The 20,104-nt window shown below is 44.8% G+C and overlaps 1 protein-coding gene, 1 non-coding gene and 1 pseudogene across 2 annotated transcripts in view; all 3 read right to left on the bottom strand.

Annotated features, from left to right (window-relative positions):
- Nucleotides 1-20,104, bottom strand: part of tpk1 (thiamin pyrophosphokinase 1) — a 188,536-nt gene that overhangs the window by 39,219 nt on the left and 129,213 nt on the right. The window lies entirely within an intron of this gene.
- LOC130130243 (U4 spliceosomal RNA) lies at nucleotides 2,608-2,690 on the bottom strand (annotated as a pseudogene).
- On the bottom strand, nucleotides 19,523-19,628 carry LOC130130244 (U6 spliceosomal RNA). Its single transcript, XR_008812137.1, has one exon. It is a non-coding gene; the product is annotated as a U6 spliceosomal RNA (small nuclear RNA).

Genomic DNA, 20,104 nt, shown 5'->3' with positions numbered 1-20,104 from the left:
GAGCTTCTGCATATCCCCATCTCAGTAGTTCTCTCCACGACCTATGTTGCAGTCTGCTCTGATCCGCCCCAAGTCCGGCAGCCAGTCCATATACTCTCCACTACAATTAGCTTTATTCATTTTTTTTCATGCACCCTGCAGGTCATGCATGTGACATTATGTGTTCTTCTTCTGGATCACCACCTTGCCATGGTGGAGAAGCTTGTGTGTACCAATGATCCCAAGAGCTATGCCACCCGGAGCTTGGCTCCAGGTAGGGTGACCCAAGGCAGACAGGTCAAGGGGGAGGTTCCAGATGAAGCGCGAGCCAACAAAGACCTCAATGGCAGAACTGGCGGAAGATGTCTCCAGGTCATAATGGCAGTGAAGGCGGATGAAGGCTGCAACAGAGGCTGGTCCCCAATTGTCTTGGTTCTCCGTGTCATTGGACTCTGGCCACCCGCTGCCAAGGACCATGTGGTGGCTGCAGGTGCATCAGCCACTCCGAGTAAAAAGCTGTCACCGAAAGGATACCCACAAAGACCCAGAAGGAGGACCGTCATACTCGACCCTGAGTGACCGCCGATGATGATGATGATTTTTTGTTATTGTAAAGGTGAGTTTGCTGGTCCTCACAGGACAGGGTTTTGTTCATATTGATGTCAGATATGGGTCACTTACAAATATGAACAGTCATGACAGAACATCGGATCAGAGCAAAAAATCAGAATGAGCATTAAGGCTTGTTATGTGGGCAAATTTTTTTGTCAACGACTTTGTGTGTGTGTTCGAGAGTTTAGTGGATTAGTGGAAATCCGCAGGGTGAGTGTGTGTCTTTCTTAATGTTGTGTTTAGTCGGTTTTGTAATAATGGGCACGGAATGTGTGTTTGCTTAGTGGTTTGAGTGAAAATGGGCAAGGTGTGTGTGTATGTGTGTTTGCCTTTGAGTGGGTGGCTGATGAGATTGGGGAGCCAGAGCGCTATAGTGCTTGTAGGCTATTTGGATATCAAACTAAATGGGAGTCATACAGAGGACGGCCTCCTTCAACTTCTCTCATCAGCAGGTTGACAACTATTGTTCATGGTCCACAGGAATTCTTTCATCACACACACACACACACACACACACACACACGCACACACAAACTTTCAGAAAGAAGTTGGTGATGATGACAGTGATTCAAATTTTTGGTTTGTTATGATCCAATTTAAGCCCAAACATAATGACACAGCAAGTGCATGCGTGCGCGTGCGCGCACACACACACACACACACACACACACACACACACACACACACACACACACACACACACACACACACACACACACAAACAGCCATAACTCAAATTTTGTGCTAAAGTTTGAAGGCTTTTTTATATTAAGCTGTCAGAGAGGAGAGGGGTGAGTCACAAAGAAATGACTAAGGGGATTTTCTTTGTAACGCTGGTGCTTGCATGCATGGGCACGCACACACACTCACAGACACACATACACATACACACAAAAAGAGTGCCAGATAGGTCTTTTCCTGTTCTCCTCAGCTTTTAGATTTTGACTAAGGGCCCTTTCAAACCTTCATCGTTTGGTCCGGACTTTCAGACTTCTCAGTTTGATCAGAACCAAAATTACAGGTGTGAAACCTCCCCTGGACCACGGTCCGGACCAAACAGCTGAACCTTGGTCCAATGAAAAGAGGTGGTCTCGGTCTGAGATCAGACCGAACCATGGTGGTATAACACCACCAAGACTGAGGTGTTATACCAATAGAGGTCCAGCCCCCCACCCAGTATGCCTGTCTTCACTATAGAACACCAACCACTCTCAGTGGCTGCATCTTTCAAATACCCGGACAGCATCCTTTCTGAGGACTGCAACACTGACCACAACACTCATAACAGAATCAAACAAGCCTCTGTAGCCTTCGGCAAACTCCGACGTAAGCTGTTCCCAAACAAACACCTCCACCTGCACACCAAAATTGCCATTTCCAAAGCAATACAGATAAGAAGCCTGGGTCACATACAGCCGCCACCTCAGGTTGCTGGAGCGGTTCCACATAAGGTGTCTGCAGCGAGTCGTGGGGATCATGTGGCATGACCGTGTTCCCTATGCTGAGATTCTTGCTAAGACAAACCGCAAGAGCACAGAAGCCACGGTCACTGAACAACAATGGCACTGGCCGGGGCATGTCATCAGGATGGCTCAAGAACGCCTGCCACGTCAAGTCCCTGTATAGACAGCTTCATCTGGGCCGCCGGTCCGCAGTAGGACAGAAGAAGCAACAAAAAAACCAGCTAAAAACATCGCTGAAGAAGTGTTGTATCGACCTCTTGAGACTGGAGCTAGCTGCCATCAACCGTTCCAACTGGCGGGAGATCTGCCACAGGGGTATAGAACAGCTGGAAATGGAGAGGAATGTGGAAAAACAACAGAAAAGACTAAGGAGACACACAACCATGCCTGCCCCCGCTAACTCAGACAGCATATGGCCAACGTGCAATAAAACTTGTGGATCAACAGTCATCAGAGAACACACCATTAACGAGGAGGGATGTCATCATCGGGCTCGATGGACTACCAGCAAGCAAGTGTGTGTGTGTGTGTGTGTGCGCGCGCGCGTGCATGCATTCATTGGGTAAAGTTTTCAATTAGCAATAATCGTGCCTCGGATAAACCTCACAGACTACGATGCTGCCACTGCACAAAGCTGTGCGCATGCATGCAGAAGTGTTTATGACGCTCCTGTTTGGCTCGAGCTCTTGTTTGAATAACATTACGGGCAACCTGGATTTGAAAATCTCTCTAATGACTGCAGGAAAGGTCTTCTGTGAGAACTGCATTGTTTAAGCTATTGACTATAATGGCTACAGTGAGCAAATCCCTGAGATGTGTTAACAGGGAGCGCAAAAGAAAATGTCCTATTTAAAAGACAAATCATGGAGCCTGAGGAAAATACTTCTGATGTTGGCCATTTAACCCCACCGCCACGCTTTGAACAAGTTTCTCTCGGTGTTTAACGCTTGCTTGGATGTGTGGCAAAGAGCCTCATTGATTGTTTACAAGAGGTAAAACAATAAGGGGACCTAATTAATTTGGAGATTTATCGGGTGCCTATTGCACATATCGCTGCATGTGTTTGGTCCTCCTAATGCATGAACTTCAGAAAAGAGCATATGGTTTTGTGCTGGTGTGTGTCAGGCAGGAAAATGCCCTTGACTCCATCGGTTTGGCATTGCTGTATCTTACAATAGCTAAATAATAGGGATGGAAAATAGGGTATGCCTGCATCCGCTTGCAAGCATACACACACACACACACACACACACACACACACACACACACACACACACACACACACACACACACGCACGATGGTATGTATGCATAGTGTTCTTCATGGTTTCATGCTAAACATCATAATCACCATAAAATAAATACATAATGACAGAGGAAATAACAGCCTACTCAAACTCCAACTGATCTCTATGCACACAGTCACACACACAGAAAAAGAAAAGCATGCCTTCTTATCCACATAAACACACATGTTCACATGCACAATAACACACGTATCCCCGCAGATACGCATGCACATGACACAAATATGATAATAAAGGCCAAGAACACCTCTAACTGCTTGGTAACACACTGTGTGTGAGCGAGTGCTGTCCTCAGATCCGCATATATGTATGCACATAAAAGCACAACTATCTATAAAACATGCACATATATGTACACACACACATAGGCCTACACACAATGTGACTGGAAGGTAACCATGACATGGTTGAGCTTGTCAGTGGCTTCCTTTGAGTTAACTCCTCTCCCGAGTTCAGGGTTGTAGATGTATAATGGCATCCCTTTATGCCGGATTAATGTAATGGTGAATATTTGCTGTGGGCAGTCTGCTGCCATTCATTATCTGTAGGGTGCAGCAAGGGCAGTGGAATGTACAGCAGCAAGGAAAATGAGCAGGGAAAGGTTCATGTCAGGGCTACTGTATGCAAATAAATTGGCTGGGGTTTCAAATATCACTGCAGCAAGCACCAATCAAAGCTTGATTAATGGGAGTTTGGTGTGGACTTTGGTGCCTGGGCATGACTAATCAAGACAGCAAAGAGCAGACACTTATCTCGAATAACCCCTGACACCGGCAACCAGTTGGAGCCTCTGTAGTGATGACAGTAACACAGAATAAATATTTCAGTCTGAGTCTGGCATTCTTAGTGCTGAAAATACTTCAACTTGAGAGAAAATAAGATAGACATAGTTAGAGAATGAAGAAGATGTCCCGAAACTGGTCAAAGACCAAATCAAAGTCAGAAAGACTTATTATCATGTGCATTACATGCATGAGGAATTTTACAAGATGTATTGCTAAATAAGTAATGTTCCACCATAACCAACACATTTTTCCTTGACGTCTAAATGTTTTAAGTGTGCCACATGATGCACTGTTCCAATTTCTTGCCAAACCTCAAACCAGCCAGTTACTTCATTTGTTAGAACTTGATTAATTTTATTCATTGATTAGGTTTGCAGCTACACAAATTCTGGCTGTGTTGCTAATATAGACCCCTAAAGAAGTTTGAGTTATCTTATTCATATATGTAAGGAATAAATAGGAAAAGTAAGTTTACAATAGAACTGCACCCATTTACCAATCATTACTGTTTAGCTCTGTAGTTTGACAGCCTATCATTACAGATTAAATGGTAGGCTGCCATAGCCCCCCCTTGGTAACACTTTCTAAAGCCAGGGTTGGGCTTTTCCATAGAGCCCCATGGGGGGGGCATGACTGAAGAATTTCACTTCATGATTGTAAATTAACCTAACCTCATATGGCTTGGACACATAAAATCCACTTTATATGTGCTAACTTAATGTAAGGAGTATTATAAAGCATTGTAGTAATAAGTACATAAGTAAGTACATATTTATTTGTATAGCACTTTTTAAAACACACGGTTACAAAGTGCTTCACACACAAGAAAAATATATGTAAAGAAATCAATAACTCCTACTACTTTCGGCTGCTCCCGTTAGGGGTCGCCACAACGGATCATCCGTTTCCATTTCTTTAAAGAAATCAATAAAATGAATTAAATTACAATATAAAACATGGCACAATGAGAAATAGATCAACCTACAAACGAACCAAAACAAAAGACAGGGATGTGGATCTATAAAAAGGCTTGCCTATACAGATGAGTTTTTAGAAGCTGCTTAAAACAGTCCAAAGATTCAGCGAATCTAATAGATTGGGGAAGATTATTCCAGAGGCTTGGGGCTAAAACCGCAAAGGTGAGGTCGCCTTTTGTTTTGCAGTTGGAGTGGGGGATGGATAAAAGAGCAAGGTTTGAGGATCGGAGTGGTCGGGAAGTAGAATGAGGAATAAGGAGATCAGAAATATAGCTGGGGGCAATGTCAATAAGATCTTGTCATTCATTCTGAATTTTACAGGAAGCCAATGGAAAGATGCAAGAAAAAGAGTAATGTGGGACCCACGGCTAGTTCTAGTTAATAGTCTGGCAGCTGCATTCTGAACCATCTGTAAACGATTTAAAGCAGCTTGATTGAGGCATTGGTGTAATTGAGACAGGAGAAAATGAAGTGTGAATTAATAGTTCAAGATCCCTAGAAGACAAAATATATCTGATTTTTGCGATATTTCTTAGCTGAAGAAAATAGGACTGTACGAGCTTATTAGGTTTGATATTTGAGTGAAATGGACCAATAAAACCGATCAACTGCAGTGGCAAGGTTCTAAGGACCAATTAAGAGAATGTCAGTTTTATCAGGGCTTGGGTGGAGGAAATTTAGGGACATTCAATCTTTGGTGACAGAGGCTAAAACATTACAGAGGGAAGACAGTTGATTCAGGTTATTGGGTTTGGCAGAAAAATAGATCCGTGTATCATCAGCATAGCAGTGGTCTGACATGTCATAAAAGCGGCTGAACAAATAACCCGGAGGAAGCATGTATAATGAGAAGAGGATTAGCCCAAGGATAGACCCCTGAGGGACTCCACACAGCGGAAGGTGACAAGGACACATGATTGTCAATACAAACATTAAAATATCTATCAGTTAAATAAGATCGAAACCAGTTTAATGCAGTAGCAGAAATGCCAACCCAGTTATAGAATCGAAAATACTTTATTGTCTACTTTTGCGTACAAAAGGCAAACATTTGTCTTTGGCTTGCATGTGAAAAAAAAAACTATTAAAAAGGGTACATTAAAACCCATATCACGTCCAGACAGGACACATTAAAACACATTTACATAAAATACAATTGAAACTACATTAAAGGAGCACCAGATACTCAATGGTGAGGACTGAATCAAGGTTAAAAAAAAAATCAATATAAGGTGTTGTGTGCCGAGGTAGCAGGCTAGTTTCAAAAAGTGGCTGTCCTTACTGATTAAGATATTTTATGGCAACAGGGACAAACTATTTTCTACAGATGTTTTTCTTTGTACAGGGGACATTGTACCTTTGTCTTAAGGGCAGTAGCTGAAAGTGATTATTTAAGGGATGGCTACGGTCGTCTAACATTTTGCCACTTAAGCGTTGGACTGCTTTGCCATGGTGATGGGACAGTTGGGTTTGTTTGTAGCCTGTAATTGTACTGCCCTGTTTAACTATTTTGGAAAGCTTTGTCTTGCTTTTGACACTTAGGTGCTCAAACCAGGACACAATGTTAAATATGAATATACTTTCAATTAGGGATTGGTATACTCTGTTTAAACTGAATTGGCTGACCTCAAAATTCCTCAGTTTATGCAAAAGGAAGTCTTTCCGGTGCTTTTTTTTTTTGTAAATGCATTCTACATAATCTGTAAAGGAAAAAGACTGGTCTAACAGTCCCCAGGTACTTAAAGGAGCTCACTTGCTCCCCCTCCTGGCCCTTAACAGTGATTGATTTAAATGCTCTGAAGTCAGTTACATAAGAATTCTTTTATCCAGAAAATAACAGCTGAGTCTACATGCAAGTTAAAAAGACGTGATAGCAGGATATCTGTATTAACAGTTGTGAATGAAGAAGAGAGGCTCACAAATAAAATCCATGCACAGGCTTTTGGCTTATACGGGTGTTCAGGCACTGCTTGTATTAGCGTCCACCACCCCCCTCTTGGCCCTATATGCAACCTGCAATGGGTCTAGTTGTTCAGAGTGACGGTGTTAGATGATTGCACATGACTCACTCCATGCATTTACTGAGGATGGGTGTCAAGGCAATGGGTCGGAAATCATGCATTTCTTTTGGCTCCAGTTTTCTTAGGAATGGCGATTATCATTGATGTTTTCCAAATTGTTGGAACAAAGCTTGTGTCCATGAGCAGCTGGAAAAGTTTGGTAAGCACATTCCCTGGTTGTTCAGCACAGTCTTTAAGGATCCCCACTCCCAGTCCACCCCGTACTTTAGCTTTGTGTGGGTTCATTTTCCCAAGAACAGCCACGACTTCTGTTGTTGTTATATGGAATGACTTGATTTTATTTGCAATAGAGAAGGATTCTGTTGTTCTGTGTTACTGTTGATTGAAATGCCTGAAAAAAGTATCAAGTTCATTTGCAAATTTGGAAGGATCATTGCACTGGATGCTTTGTTTCTCCTGTGCTCTGCCCATCATCAGGTTTTGGCCTCTCCATGCGTCCTTAACATTACCACAGGAAAACCTCCACCTTTCTCTTGTACTCACGTTTTCCACTCCTTATCTTGCACCATAATTCCTTGTTCATGGAAATAAAGTCATTATGATTTCCCTGTTAGAATGTGTATTTCTTTTGGATTAGAGCTTATTTTAGGTCTTTCGTGAATCTTGGATTGTTGTTTGGAAACACCCTTACAGTTTTTGTTGGGATAACAGATTCTGTGCAAAACTGCAGAAATGAGGTGAGTGAGTCAGTAAGGAAGTCAATGTCCTCATTGCATCTTTCAAAGAAAACATCCTGGTTTGTAACTTTTATGCATCCTCAGATTTGTTCTATCGCGTCATTAGTCAATATGGGTATAGTTTTTGTTTGGACAGGATAAGCTTCAAGTCTTTGCCTATACCTTGGCAGTAAATGGATTACATTAAGATCAGAACGACCTAGTGGTGGTTGGCATCTTGTGACATAAGCATCAGGTGTATTCCCAAAGCACTTATCTAATATTCCGTTCTGCCAGGTTGGGCAGGACACATTTTGTTCCAGACTGGGTAGCAGAGGTGATATATCACAGTTGTTGAAGTCACCTTGTTGAAATACAGGCTGGTCTGCTGATCTATTAAGCGCTCAGTTGTAACTGTCAGTGATGCGCTCTGCTGCGAGTGAAAGTTCAGGCCCAGAGACATATACTAAAACAGCAATCTGGCCAAATCTGCATGGGAGATAATGTGGTCTAAATGACACCATCATTAGTTCAAAGTCCTTACTGCTAACAGTTTCACGTATAGTGAAAAGTGTTGCCCATCTGTTGTTTACAGCCATACAAACACCTCCACCAATCTTCTTCCATGTTTTCATGGGGTCTCTGCCAGCACTTATGATTGTGAAACCATTCAGGTTAATATCCACCTTCTTTGTTAACCATGTCTCTATGAAGCAAAAGAGGCTAGTGTGTCTATAGTCTCCATTGTTTTGTATTAGTGCCGTTAATTTGCTCATCTTATGCAAGGATCACACACTGAAGCATTAGCGCAGGTAATGGGAGCCTAAAATTAAACCTCAGATCATCGATTTTGCCAACAAAAAATAAGAAATTTGCAGTCATTAGCAGAAGAGGTAGGAAAGGTAGGAAGAGAGGGATTTACAAGCTGGCTGATAGTACTAAGCAGAAACCTTGGATTTCATTCCATTATCCAAACTGCTTATCCTGCTCTCAGGGTTGCGGGGATGCTGGAGCCTATCCCAGCAGTCATTGGGCAGCAGGCAGGGAGACTTCCTGGACAGGCCGCCAGGCCATCACAGGGCTTGTATTATGTTTATTAATATTAATCAAGTTAGAAAAGTAAGCAGCTCCCACATCTTTAATAATTTGGTTCAGATTCAATAATAACTCCTTCATATGGAGGTGGTTTAGAGTTTTTCCATATATGTTCAGCCTTCCTATATTCACTTCTTCGCTCTCTGATGTTACCACTGATCCAAGTGGTTGTGTTAATAGTTCTGATCATGACAGTCATTCAATCGATGGACAAAAATGTTACTTCCACCGGGGTTGGGCAATATTGACAAAATCAAATATAACTATTTTTGAATAACTTGATATCGATAATGTGACAAAACCTTAAGGGTTGACCATTGGTGCTTTCATAAGACATTAACACACAATGAAATTTTGAGATTAGTCATAATGATGGTTGACCAAGCAGGTAGAGGCATTCATGGCTCATTTCACTCAGCTAAAACAGCCTAAAAAGTTCAGAAAATGGTGTCATTTTACTGTTATTTTGTTATTGGCTACCGTTCTGGACCTCTGACCTTGAATAAAAATCAGACGCAGACCTTTGAGTAATAAGTTTGAGAACCTCTGCTCTACAGTATGTGAACACTCTGCCACCCTCTAGTCTGCCTCCCTCTCTCTCTCTCTCTCTCTCTCTCTCTCTCTCTCTCTCTCTCTCTCTCTCTCTCTCTCTCTCTCTCTCTCTCTCTCTCTCTCTCTCTCTCTCTCTCTCTCTCTCTCTCTCTCTCTCTCTCACACTCTCACACACACACACACACACACACACACACACACACACACACACACACACACACACACACACACATGCACTCAGATCATGGCAGTGTTACCGCTGCACAGCAAAAATGGCTCTGTGACAGCAAAGTGGTCAAATGAAACCAGAAACCACCGTCCTAAGAAAATCAAATTAGCACACGTTTGCTAAAAGTAGCGCAAATGGGGGTGGCCAGTTTAGTGGGAAATAGATACTAAAAACCAGGAGGATCATTAACACAGGTGCAGCCTTGTTAATATAAACACATTTTGTGCATGTGTTCCTTCAACTGTCCCACCAAACTCACTTAAGTCGAACTTTGATAACTGGAGTACCCCGATAGCTCAAGCATTCTTTTTCACCAGATTCGACCACAGATATGTTGAGGCATATTATTATCTTATTTATATACACAATTCTTTCAATTACCATTTCCAATGGCAGAAGGCATAGACGAGTAACTGTCAGACGCATAAGATGTGTGGCGCTGCTTTTATGTTTGATTCCCTTAGCTCTCTGTGTGTACTGAGTCACATACTCACTGTCACCTATAGAAACTAGAGGTATGTTAATGGGTTTCTGGATAAAAAGGGCTGTATTTGTCTGAGTAGTGTAGCGGTCTATTCTATTGCCTACCAACACGGAGATCGCTGGTTCGAATCCCTGTGTTACCTCCGACTTGGTCGGGTGTCCTACAGACACAATTGGCCATGTCTGCGGGTGGGAAGCTGGATGTGGGTATGTGTCCTGGTCGCTGCATTAGTGCCTCCTCCGATTGGTCGAGGCGCCTGGGGAGGGGAAACTGGGGGAATAGCTTGATCCTCCCATGTGCTACGTCCCCCTGGTGAAACTCCTCACTGTCAGGTGAAAAGAAGCGGCTGGCGACTCCACATATATCGGAGGAGGCATGTGGTAGTCTGCAGCCCTCCTTGGCTCAGCAGAGGGGGTGGAGCAGCGACTGGGATGGCTCGGAAGAGCGGGGTAAATGGCCGGGTACAATTGGGGAGGAAAAAAAAAGGAAAAAAATGCAAAAAAAATAAAAAATAAGAAGAACAAGCAATTTTGTGATCAGAAACAAACAAGATAGGGTGGGCAGAGAACAAATCTCCCACTGGAAATGTGTTGGAGATGTGTATCCACAAAAGACAACTGACTTACTGAATAAGAAAGTTTAATCGCATCACAAACAGAATGTATTATCTCTCACACTGCTGGCACGTACGTACGTGTGTGTTCGCACTTGAACATTCATTCATTCCTCTTCAGCCGCTTCTCCGGGTTTGGGTCGCACTTGGAGCAAGCTAAGTAGGGCACTCCCGACATCCCTCTCCCCAGCAACGCCCTCCGGCTCCTCCTGGGGGATCCCAAGGCGATCCCAGGCCAGATTGGACATGTAGTCCCTTCAGTGAGTTCTGGGTCTACCCTGGGGTCTCCTCCCAGTCGGCCGTGCCGGTAAACCTCCAAAGGAATGCGCCCGGCTCCTTTCGATGCGAAGGAGCAGCGGCTCTACTCTGAGCTCCCTCCGGGTGTCAGAGCTCCTCACCCTATCTCTAAGGCTGAACCCAGACACCCTACGGAGGAAACTCATTTCAGCCACTTGTATCCGCAATCTCACCATTTTGGTCACTACCCAAAGCTCATGACCATAGATGAGGGTTGGAACAAAGATTGACTGGTAAATTGAGAGCTTTGCCTTCTGGCTCAGCTCCCTCTTCACCACAACAGTCTGGTACAACATCCGCATTACTGCTGATGCTGCACCAATCCACCTGTCAATCTCCCGCCCCATCCTACCCTCACTTGGGAACAAGACCCTGAGATACTTGAACTCCTTCACTTGAGGCAACAACTCATCCCCAACACGGAGGGAGCAATCCACCATTTTCCGGTAGAGACTGACTTCAGACTTGGAGGTGCTGATTCGCATCCCGACCATTTCACCCTCAGCTGCAAACTGCCCCAGTGCGTGGTTGGAGGTCGCATTCTGATGAAGCCAACAAAACTACATTATCTGTGAAGAGCAGAGATGCAATTCTGAGGTTCCCAAAACGGACACACTCCTCACCTTGGCTGCGCCTTGAGGTCCTTTCCATGAATATCACAAACAGAGTCAGAGACAAGGGACAACCTTGGCAGAGTCCGACACCCACAGAAAACATGTTTGACTTTGTGCTGAGAATGCGGACACAGCTCTCAATTTGGTTATACAAGGACCGGATGGCTTGTAGCAACTGCCCCGGTTCCCCATACTCCCGCAGTACCCCCACAGAGTGCCCCGGGGTAAGGGTTGTAAGCCCTCTCCAAGTCCACAAAACAAATGCAGACTGGCTGGTCAAACTCCCATGCCCCCCTCAGCACTTCCGCAAGGGTAAAGAGTTGGTCCACTGTTCCACGGCCAGGACGGAATCCACATTGTTCCTGCTGGATCCGAGGTTTGACAATCGGTCGGAGCCTCCTTTCCAGCACCCTAGAGTAGACTTTCTCAGGGAGGCTGAGCAATGTGATGCCCTGATGATTGGAGCAGACCCTCCGGGTCCCCCTTTTTAAATATGGGAACCACCACCCCAGTCTGGCACTCTACAGGTACTGTCCCTAACCTCTACGTGACACTGAAGAGGCATGTCAACCAAGACAGCCCAAAAGTGTCCAGAGGCTTTAGCATCTCAGGACGACTCTCATCCACACCTGGCGCCTTGCCACCGAGGAGCTTTTTAGCTACCTTGAACATGTCTGTTAAAATATATACTACAACTGTCTCAGTAATCTGCCATCTCCTGCTCTGTGTCTGAATCCACAAAACTCAAATGAAGACTGTGCCTGCTATTTCTCTCTTTCTATCTTCTCACCTGTCATTCCATTATGCCCCTTTTACCATTGCTCTCCCCTCCTTCCCTCATTCTCTCCTTGCTGCCCTTTTCACTGACTTCACCAACAGCATATTTTCCCCTGAGTTTTTTCTTAAATATCTCTCTCCCTCTTCATCGCTCTCATACTCCAGGAGAGCAGGCACATGTATTCTCAGCAGAATTATTAAAACGCCACCCCAGGGGACAGCTAGCTCAACAACTTACTTGTGCAGGTACATGTTATTATGCAGAAATGATATTACACCATTAACTCTGAACTTCCATCTCTCTCTCTCCCTTTTCCTGAATATGTGAAAGACAGCGTAATAGTGAGTGTTTCATTATCTGTCCTTAAGCCATATTCCAAGAGATGTTTTCATCTTAGTAGTAGTGGTAGTAGTAGTAGTAGTAGTAGTAGTAGTAGTAGTAGTAGTAGTAGTAATAATTTATTTTGGTCCTTCACAAAAAAAAAATTTCAACAATTTTGCAAAATGAATGCACATAGAAATATATGAATAAAAATAAGCCATTAAATTAAAAGGAAAACAAAACATATTGATCAAAAAGGTGTAGGCTGAAGCTTTAGTGTATTATAGCTACCCTTTTTAAATAACATTCTAATAGGCAACCCTCTCACTAATAGGTTTAGGCTATACAAAAACAAAACAAACAAAAACAAAACTTCCAAATGTTTCATACAAAATAATGATCATGCCTCAGTTTTATATTTGTTTACCTCCTTATTTTCAAACATGTATTTACATTTGAATGTGTGTGTGTGTGCGCGCGCACACAGCGCGTGTGTGACGCATCAGTGCAGTAGTACTGGGGTAGGAGTGCTTGTAGTTAGTGCATGCTGCTTCTGCTTGCTACTTTTTGCTTTCAGCTACTGCCGCCGGCTAGCCCTCTTGTAGGGGGTGAAAAGAGGAGCCGAGTGCGTAAGTCTCCTCCTGCCGGTACATAGCCTCTCCATCGCCAAGACTCCTGCAGTGCCTCCTCGTGGCCACACATGGTAACTGGGTACTTTGCGGTCCCAGGCCAAGCTGTAGGGGATCTCGGAGCAGCAGTGTGCCCCAGAGAGAAGGCGCGCAGGCCCACCAGTGTGTGGACACGCCCTTGCGTCTCTCAACCACTGCCCCAGCTATGGGCTGATAGCAACTAAGTCCTCAACGGTGGAGCGGGCGGAAGATGGTGGCTGTGAAGAGCACCACAACGGCCACAAAGGCGGAAGAACGCTGCAGCAAAGAAGGGCCCCCAGTTGACTTGGTCTCCATTACACTGGATCCCGGCCTTTCTACGCCAAGGACTGTATGGAGGCTGCCTGTGCACCAGCCTCCCCACATTAAAAGATTCCACGCACAGGTGTCCTCCCGAAAGGGAATCAGACCGTTTAACATCCCGGACAAAGTCCTGTGGCAATCAGGAAGTGGTGACGGGGGCAGGACTGTGATGTCTGGCAGCTCCTAGCCACAACTTGACACAGGCGGTGGGTGTCTGATTCAGTCGTTAAGCTCTTGGGCTGAGGCAGAAAGAGCTTTTCGGCAACTGCACCCATGACTGAGCAGCCCTATTTAGGATCACTTTGCTCACCCCAGTAGGGGAAGGGGCTGGAAAAGGTGCCCTAAACATAGCCTGCCTTGAAAACTCCTGTCTGGGCTACTGCACCCAGAGGGATCACCACTAAGTGGTCAGAAACATAAATGGAAGCAAACGTACATTGGAACCTGGAACGTGCGGACCCTCATGGACAACAAACACAGTGATGGCTCCCTGCCATCATTGCCAGGGAGCTAAGGAGATTCCGGATCGATATTGCAGCACTCTCTGAAACCCGACTGGCTAATGAAGGGCAGCTGAAGGAGGAAAAAGGTGGATACACTTTCTTTTGGAAGGGAAAACCTGCTGATGAGCCAAGGATACACGGTGTGGGTTTTGCTATTAAGAACAGCCTCATCAACTACCTCTCCGAACTCCCTGTGGGCATCAATGAACGCCTAATGTCCATACGCCTGACGCTCGCAGGCGGCCAAAAGGCCACTGTTGTTAGTGCCTACGCTCCAACACTTGATGCAGAGGATGAAGTGATGGAGGCCTTCTATGCTGACCTGGACAACATCTTAACCAAAGTCCCCAAGGAGGACAAGCTAATCCTGCTTGGAGATTGCAATGCCAGGGTGGGACGAAACCACAATCTATGGAAAGGCACAATAGGGAAGGAAGGAGTTGGCAACACAAACTTCAATGGCATATTACTGCTATCAAAGTGCTCAGAACACAGCCTGGTCATCACCAACACACTTTTCCGCCAAAAGAATAAACTCAAAACAACCTGGACGCTCTAAGCTCTGGCACCTCATCGATTACATAGTCATCCGCGCCGAAGACCGTACATCATGTGCTCAACACCAGAGCGATGACCAGTGCGGATGACTGCTGGACAGACCACCGCCTCATCCGCTCCATCATGTCCATCAGTCTCACGCAGAAAAGAAGGGTGCAAAAAAGACAGTGCCAGCCAAAGCTCAACATCAAACGGCTGGGTGACACCACCTTTCGAGAGCAGCTCCAGGCTACTCTCAGCGCTGCTCTGCCCAAGCAATATCCAGAAGATATTGATACACACTGGGACCTGCTTAAGTCTATCACCATGGACTCCTGCAAAAGCACTCTTGGGTATAAAACCCGGAAACATCAAGACTGGTACGATGAGAATGACAGCAAAATCCAACAGCTCATTGACATCAAATGACACACCTTCATTTCCTGGCAAAATGACATCAACTGCAAGGCTAAAAGAGTAGCCTATGCCATAGCAAAGGCAGCTGTTCAGTCTCGGGTTAGGCAACTGAAGAACCAGTGGTGGACAAGGAAGGCTCTGGAGATCCAGCAGCTTGCTGACGGTGGGGATACCAGAGGTTTCTTCGATGCCACAAGAGCGGTATACCATCGCTCCAAAGATGGGCTAATACTGCCGAAAGATAAAAAGTCAATGACCAACAGTTGGAAAGAGCATTATGAGGAGCTGCTGAACAGGGACAAAACTCCTGAGATGGAGGCCCTTGACCAACTCCCTCAACAACCCATCAATGAGAATATGGGAGCACCACCCAGTCGGCAAAAGGTGCAGGATGCCATAAGGAAGACGACGAACAACAAGGCCACTGGACCTGATGGCATCCCAGCAGAAATCCTGAAGAATGGTGGGCCAGTTCTCCTTAGTCACATCCACGCCGTGCTCCTCAAAATATGGGAAAAGAAGGAAATCCCTGCACAACTTAGGGATGCCTTCATTGTCTCCATCTTTAAGAAGGGAGACAAGGCGGACTGCAGAAATTACCGTGGAATTTCCCTCCTATCCACCACTGGGAAAACTCTCGCCCGGGTTTTGGCTAATAGACTCCTCCCCCTGTCAGAAAATATTCTCCCTGAGTCTCAGAGTGGATTCTGCCCAAATAGAGGTACCATGGACATGATTTTCATTGCTCGCCAACTACAAGAAAAATGCTGGGAACAAAATCAACCACTATACATGGCCTTCATAGACCTCACCAAAGCCTTTGACTCTGTGAACCGTCAGGCTCTGTGGCTGGTTCTGGCAAAAATTGGATGCCTGGACGAATACATCCGGATACTGAGACTATTGCATGACAATATGTCAGCAACAGTACTCAGTGGCAGTGGAGATGAAATGGAACCCTTCAGGGTTCACACTGGAGTCAAGCACAGCTGTGTCATTGCTCCTACCCTGTTCTCCATTTTCATTTCTGCTGTCCTCCATCTTAGGGGTAAACACCTACCACAAGGAGTCAGAATCATGTGCAGAACTGACGGACAACTCCTGAACATCAACAGATTCAGGGCTAAAAGCAGAACCACCACCATATCCATCATGGAGCAGCAGTATGCCGATGACAATGCCCTCGTGGCCCATTCAGAAGAGGACCTACAGTGCATTCTGGATGCTTTTGCCAAGGCATATAAGCAGCTTGGTCTGGGCCTTAACATAAAAAAGACCCAGATTCTCTACCAGCCACCACCCAACACAAATAACCCTGCCCCCCCCGAACTATCTATGTTGCCAAAACCAGACTGGAAAATGTGGACCACTTTACATACCTCGGAAGCCTGCTATCCTCCAAAGCTAATATTGATGAGGAAATACACCACCGCCTCAGTTGTGCCAGTGGGGTTTTCTCAAGACTGAGGAAAAGGGTCTTTGAAAACCGCGACCTCCAGGCCAGAATGAAAATTCTGGTCTACACAGCAGTAGCGTTGCCCACCCTACTGTATGGATCAGAATCCTGGACCACATACAGCAGGCACCTGAAGGCACTAGAGGCACATCATCAGAGGTGCCTCCGAAAAATCCTCAAGATCACCTGGGAAAATAGAAGCACCAACACCAGTGTCCTGGAGGAGGCTAATATTCCCACTATCACTGCCATCATCGCCCAACACCAGCTCAGATGGCCTGGCCATGTCATCCATATGCCTGACTCTCACCTTCCAAAACAAGTCCTATACTCCCAGCTTCTCACAGGATAATGTGCCCTGAGTGGTCCAAAGAAAAGGTATAAGGATAACATCCAAAGAAACATAAAAAAATGCCACATAGACCCCAAGACCTGGGAGGACACAGCAACCAACGGGGCGACCTGGAGAAAACTTGTCCGGGAAGGAGCTGCACTTTATAATAATGATCTCCGATGTGCTGCAGAAGACAAGCGCAGACTCAGAAAAGAGGGAGTGTCCACCAGAAAGGCCCAAACATATCCCACGATTACCACCGTCCACCCTTGCCCATATTGCACCGAAATATGCGGCTCCAGGATCGGCCTCTTTGCCTACCTGAAGACCCACAAGGACCAAGAAGGAGGACAGTCATACTTGACCCGGAGTGACCGCCAATGATGATGGTGTGTGTGTGTGTGTGTGTTGGCCCTGTGATGGCCTGGCAGCCTGTCCAGGGTGTCTCCCTGCCTGCTGCCCAATGACTGCTGGGATAGGCGCCAGCATCTCCGCGACCCTGAGAGCAGGATAAGCGGTTTGGATAATGGATAGATGGATGGATGGATGGATGGATGGATGGTATATTTACATTTGCAAAGTGTACTACACATTCTTAATTCCTTGTCACAACTATTCCACAAGTTTAACCCTTTGACAGATATACACCGATCAGCCTAAACATTAAAACCACCGGCCTAATATTGTGTAGGCCCCCCTTCTGCCACCAAATTAGCTCTGACCTGTTGAGGCATGGACTCCACAAGACCTCTGAAGGTGTCCTCTGGTATCTGGCACCAGACATTAGCAGCAGATCATTTAAATCCTGAAAGTTGCAAGGTGGGACCTTCATGGATTGGACTTGTTTTTCCAGCACATCCCAGAGAGGCTCAATCAGATTGAGATCTGGGGAATTTGGAGGCCAAGGCAACACCTTGAACTTTTTGTCTTGTTTCTTAAAACATTCCTGAAAAACTTTTGCAGTGTGGCAGGGTGCATTATCCTGCTGAAAGAGGCCACTGCTATCAGGGAATACCATTGCCATGAAGGGGTGTACCTGCTCTGCAACGATGTTTCGGGTAGGTGGTATATCTCAAAGTAACATCCATATGAATGCTAGGACCCCGGGTTTCCCAGCAGAACATTTCTCAGAGCATCACACTGCCTCTGCCGGCTTGCCTTCTTTCCATAGTGCGCCATGGTGCCATCTCTTCCCCAGTTAAATGACACCCAAGCACCCAGCCCTCCATATAATGTTAAAAAAACGTGATTCATCAGACCAGACCACCTTCTTCTACTGCTTCATGATCCAGTTCTGACGCTCATGTGCCCATTGCAGGCACTTTTGATGGTGGACAGGGGTCATCATGGACACTGTGGCCGGTCTGTGGCTACACAGCCCCATATGCAGCAAGCTGCATATGGGGGTGTTGTGACACCTTTCTATCATAGCCAGCATTAACCTTTTCAGTAATTTGAGCTACAGTAGCTCTTCTGTGGGATCACACCAGGCGGGCTAGCCTTCACTCCCTACACGTATCAGTGAGCCTTGGGCACCCATGACCCTGTTGCCGCTTCACTGGTTGTCCTTCCTTGGATCACTTTTGGTAGGTACTGACCACTTCATACTGGGAACACCCTACAAGACCTGTTACTTTGGAGATGCTCTGACCCAGTCATCTAGCCATCACAATTTGGCCCTTGTCAAAGTCGCTCAGATCCTTACCCTTGCCCATTTTTCCTGCTTCCGACACATCAACTTCAAGAACTGACTGCTCACTTGCTCCCTAATATATCCCACCCATTGACAAGTGCCATTTTAATGAGATAGTCAATGTTATTCACTACCTGACAGTGGTTTTAATTTTTTGGCTGATCCATTTTTTAATATATATATATTTGTCCTTACTCTTGTTTATTTCAAACTTAACTCTTACCCTGGCTCTTTCTCTTTACTGGCACTCTAATTTCAAACAACCTCTGAATACAGTTGGGAAGCAAATTATTTCATGCTTTGTACATTATCTGTGCAGTTTTACGTTCAACTAGATCACAAAACTTTAAAGCATGTAAGCTAATAAATAGTGCATTGTGTGTATGTGTTTCCCCATACCTCCACACAATAGGTAATGTATGGACCTATGAGAGAACAATACAGTACGGAGTTCTGATTCAAGATATGTTTAGTTTTATACAATACTGCAATGGTTTTAGACATTTTTGTTTAAACATTATTTATGTGTGGTTTCCAACATAATTTATGATCAATTATGCCCAGAAATTCATTTTCATACATTTTCTCTTTCAACATAATTGATCATAATATTTACTTTATTGATTTGCTGATTACCAAAAATTACAAACTTTCCATCCATTATCCAAGCTGCTTATCCCAATCGGGGTTGCGGGGATGCTGGAGCCTATCTTAGCAGTCATTGGGTGGCAGGCGGGGAGACACCCTGGACAGACCACCAGTCCACCACAGGGCCCTTAACGCTTCACGAATTTGTGTGTCATCCTCGCACAGGGGCCATGTTAATCTTCTCTGTATCATTCCAATTTTAGTATATGTATTGCCGAAGAAATACAATGATAAAAATTGTTTTACTTAAATTAAGTGATAACTTGTTAATATCAAACCATATTTTTAAGACTTTCAATTCCCTTTCCACTATGTTCAGAAGCTGTTCCAAACATTTCCCGGAGCAATATAAATTAGTGTCATCACCAAATAAAACAAATTTGAACAATTTAGACATTTTAAAAATATCATTTATATACAGTATAAACAGTTTAGGGCCTAGCACTGAACCCTGTGGAACCCCACAAGGAACCGTCAATAAATCAGATTCGACATTATTTATTTGTACATATTGATATCTCTCATCAAGGTAACTTCTTAGCAATGAGTATGGTATCACTATAATACCACATCGCTCCTGTTTATTCATGAATAAACCATGATCAATAGTATCAAATGCTTTTTTATAAAAGTCTATTAACACCTCCATAGTATATTCCTTGTTGTCGATTGCAGTAGATCTCTTTTACCAGCTCCATCACT

This window comes from Lampris incognitus, chromosome 19, assembly GCF_029633865.1.
Source record: "Lampris incognitus isolate fLamInc1 chromosome 19, fLamInc1.hap2, whole genome shotgun sequence".
Classification (NCBI taxonomy): Eukaryota; Metazoa; Chordata; class Actinopteri; order Lampriformes; family Lampridae; genus Lampris; species Lampris incognitus.
This window is presented reverse-complemented; position numbering and strand designations above follow the sequence as displayed.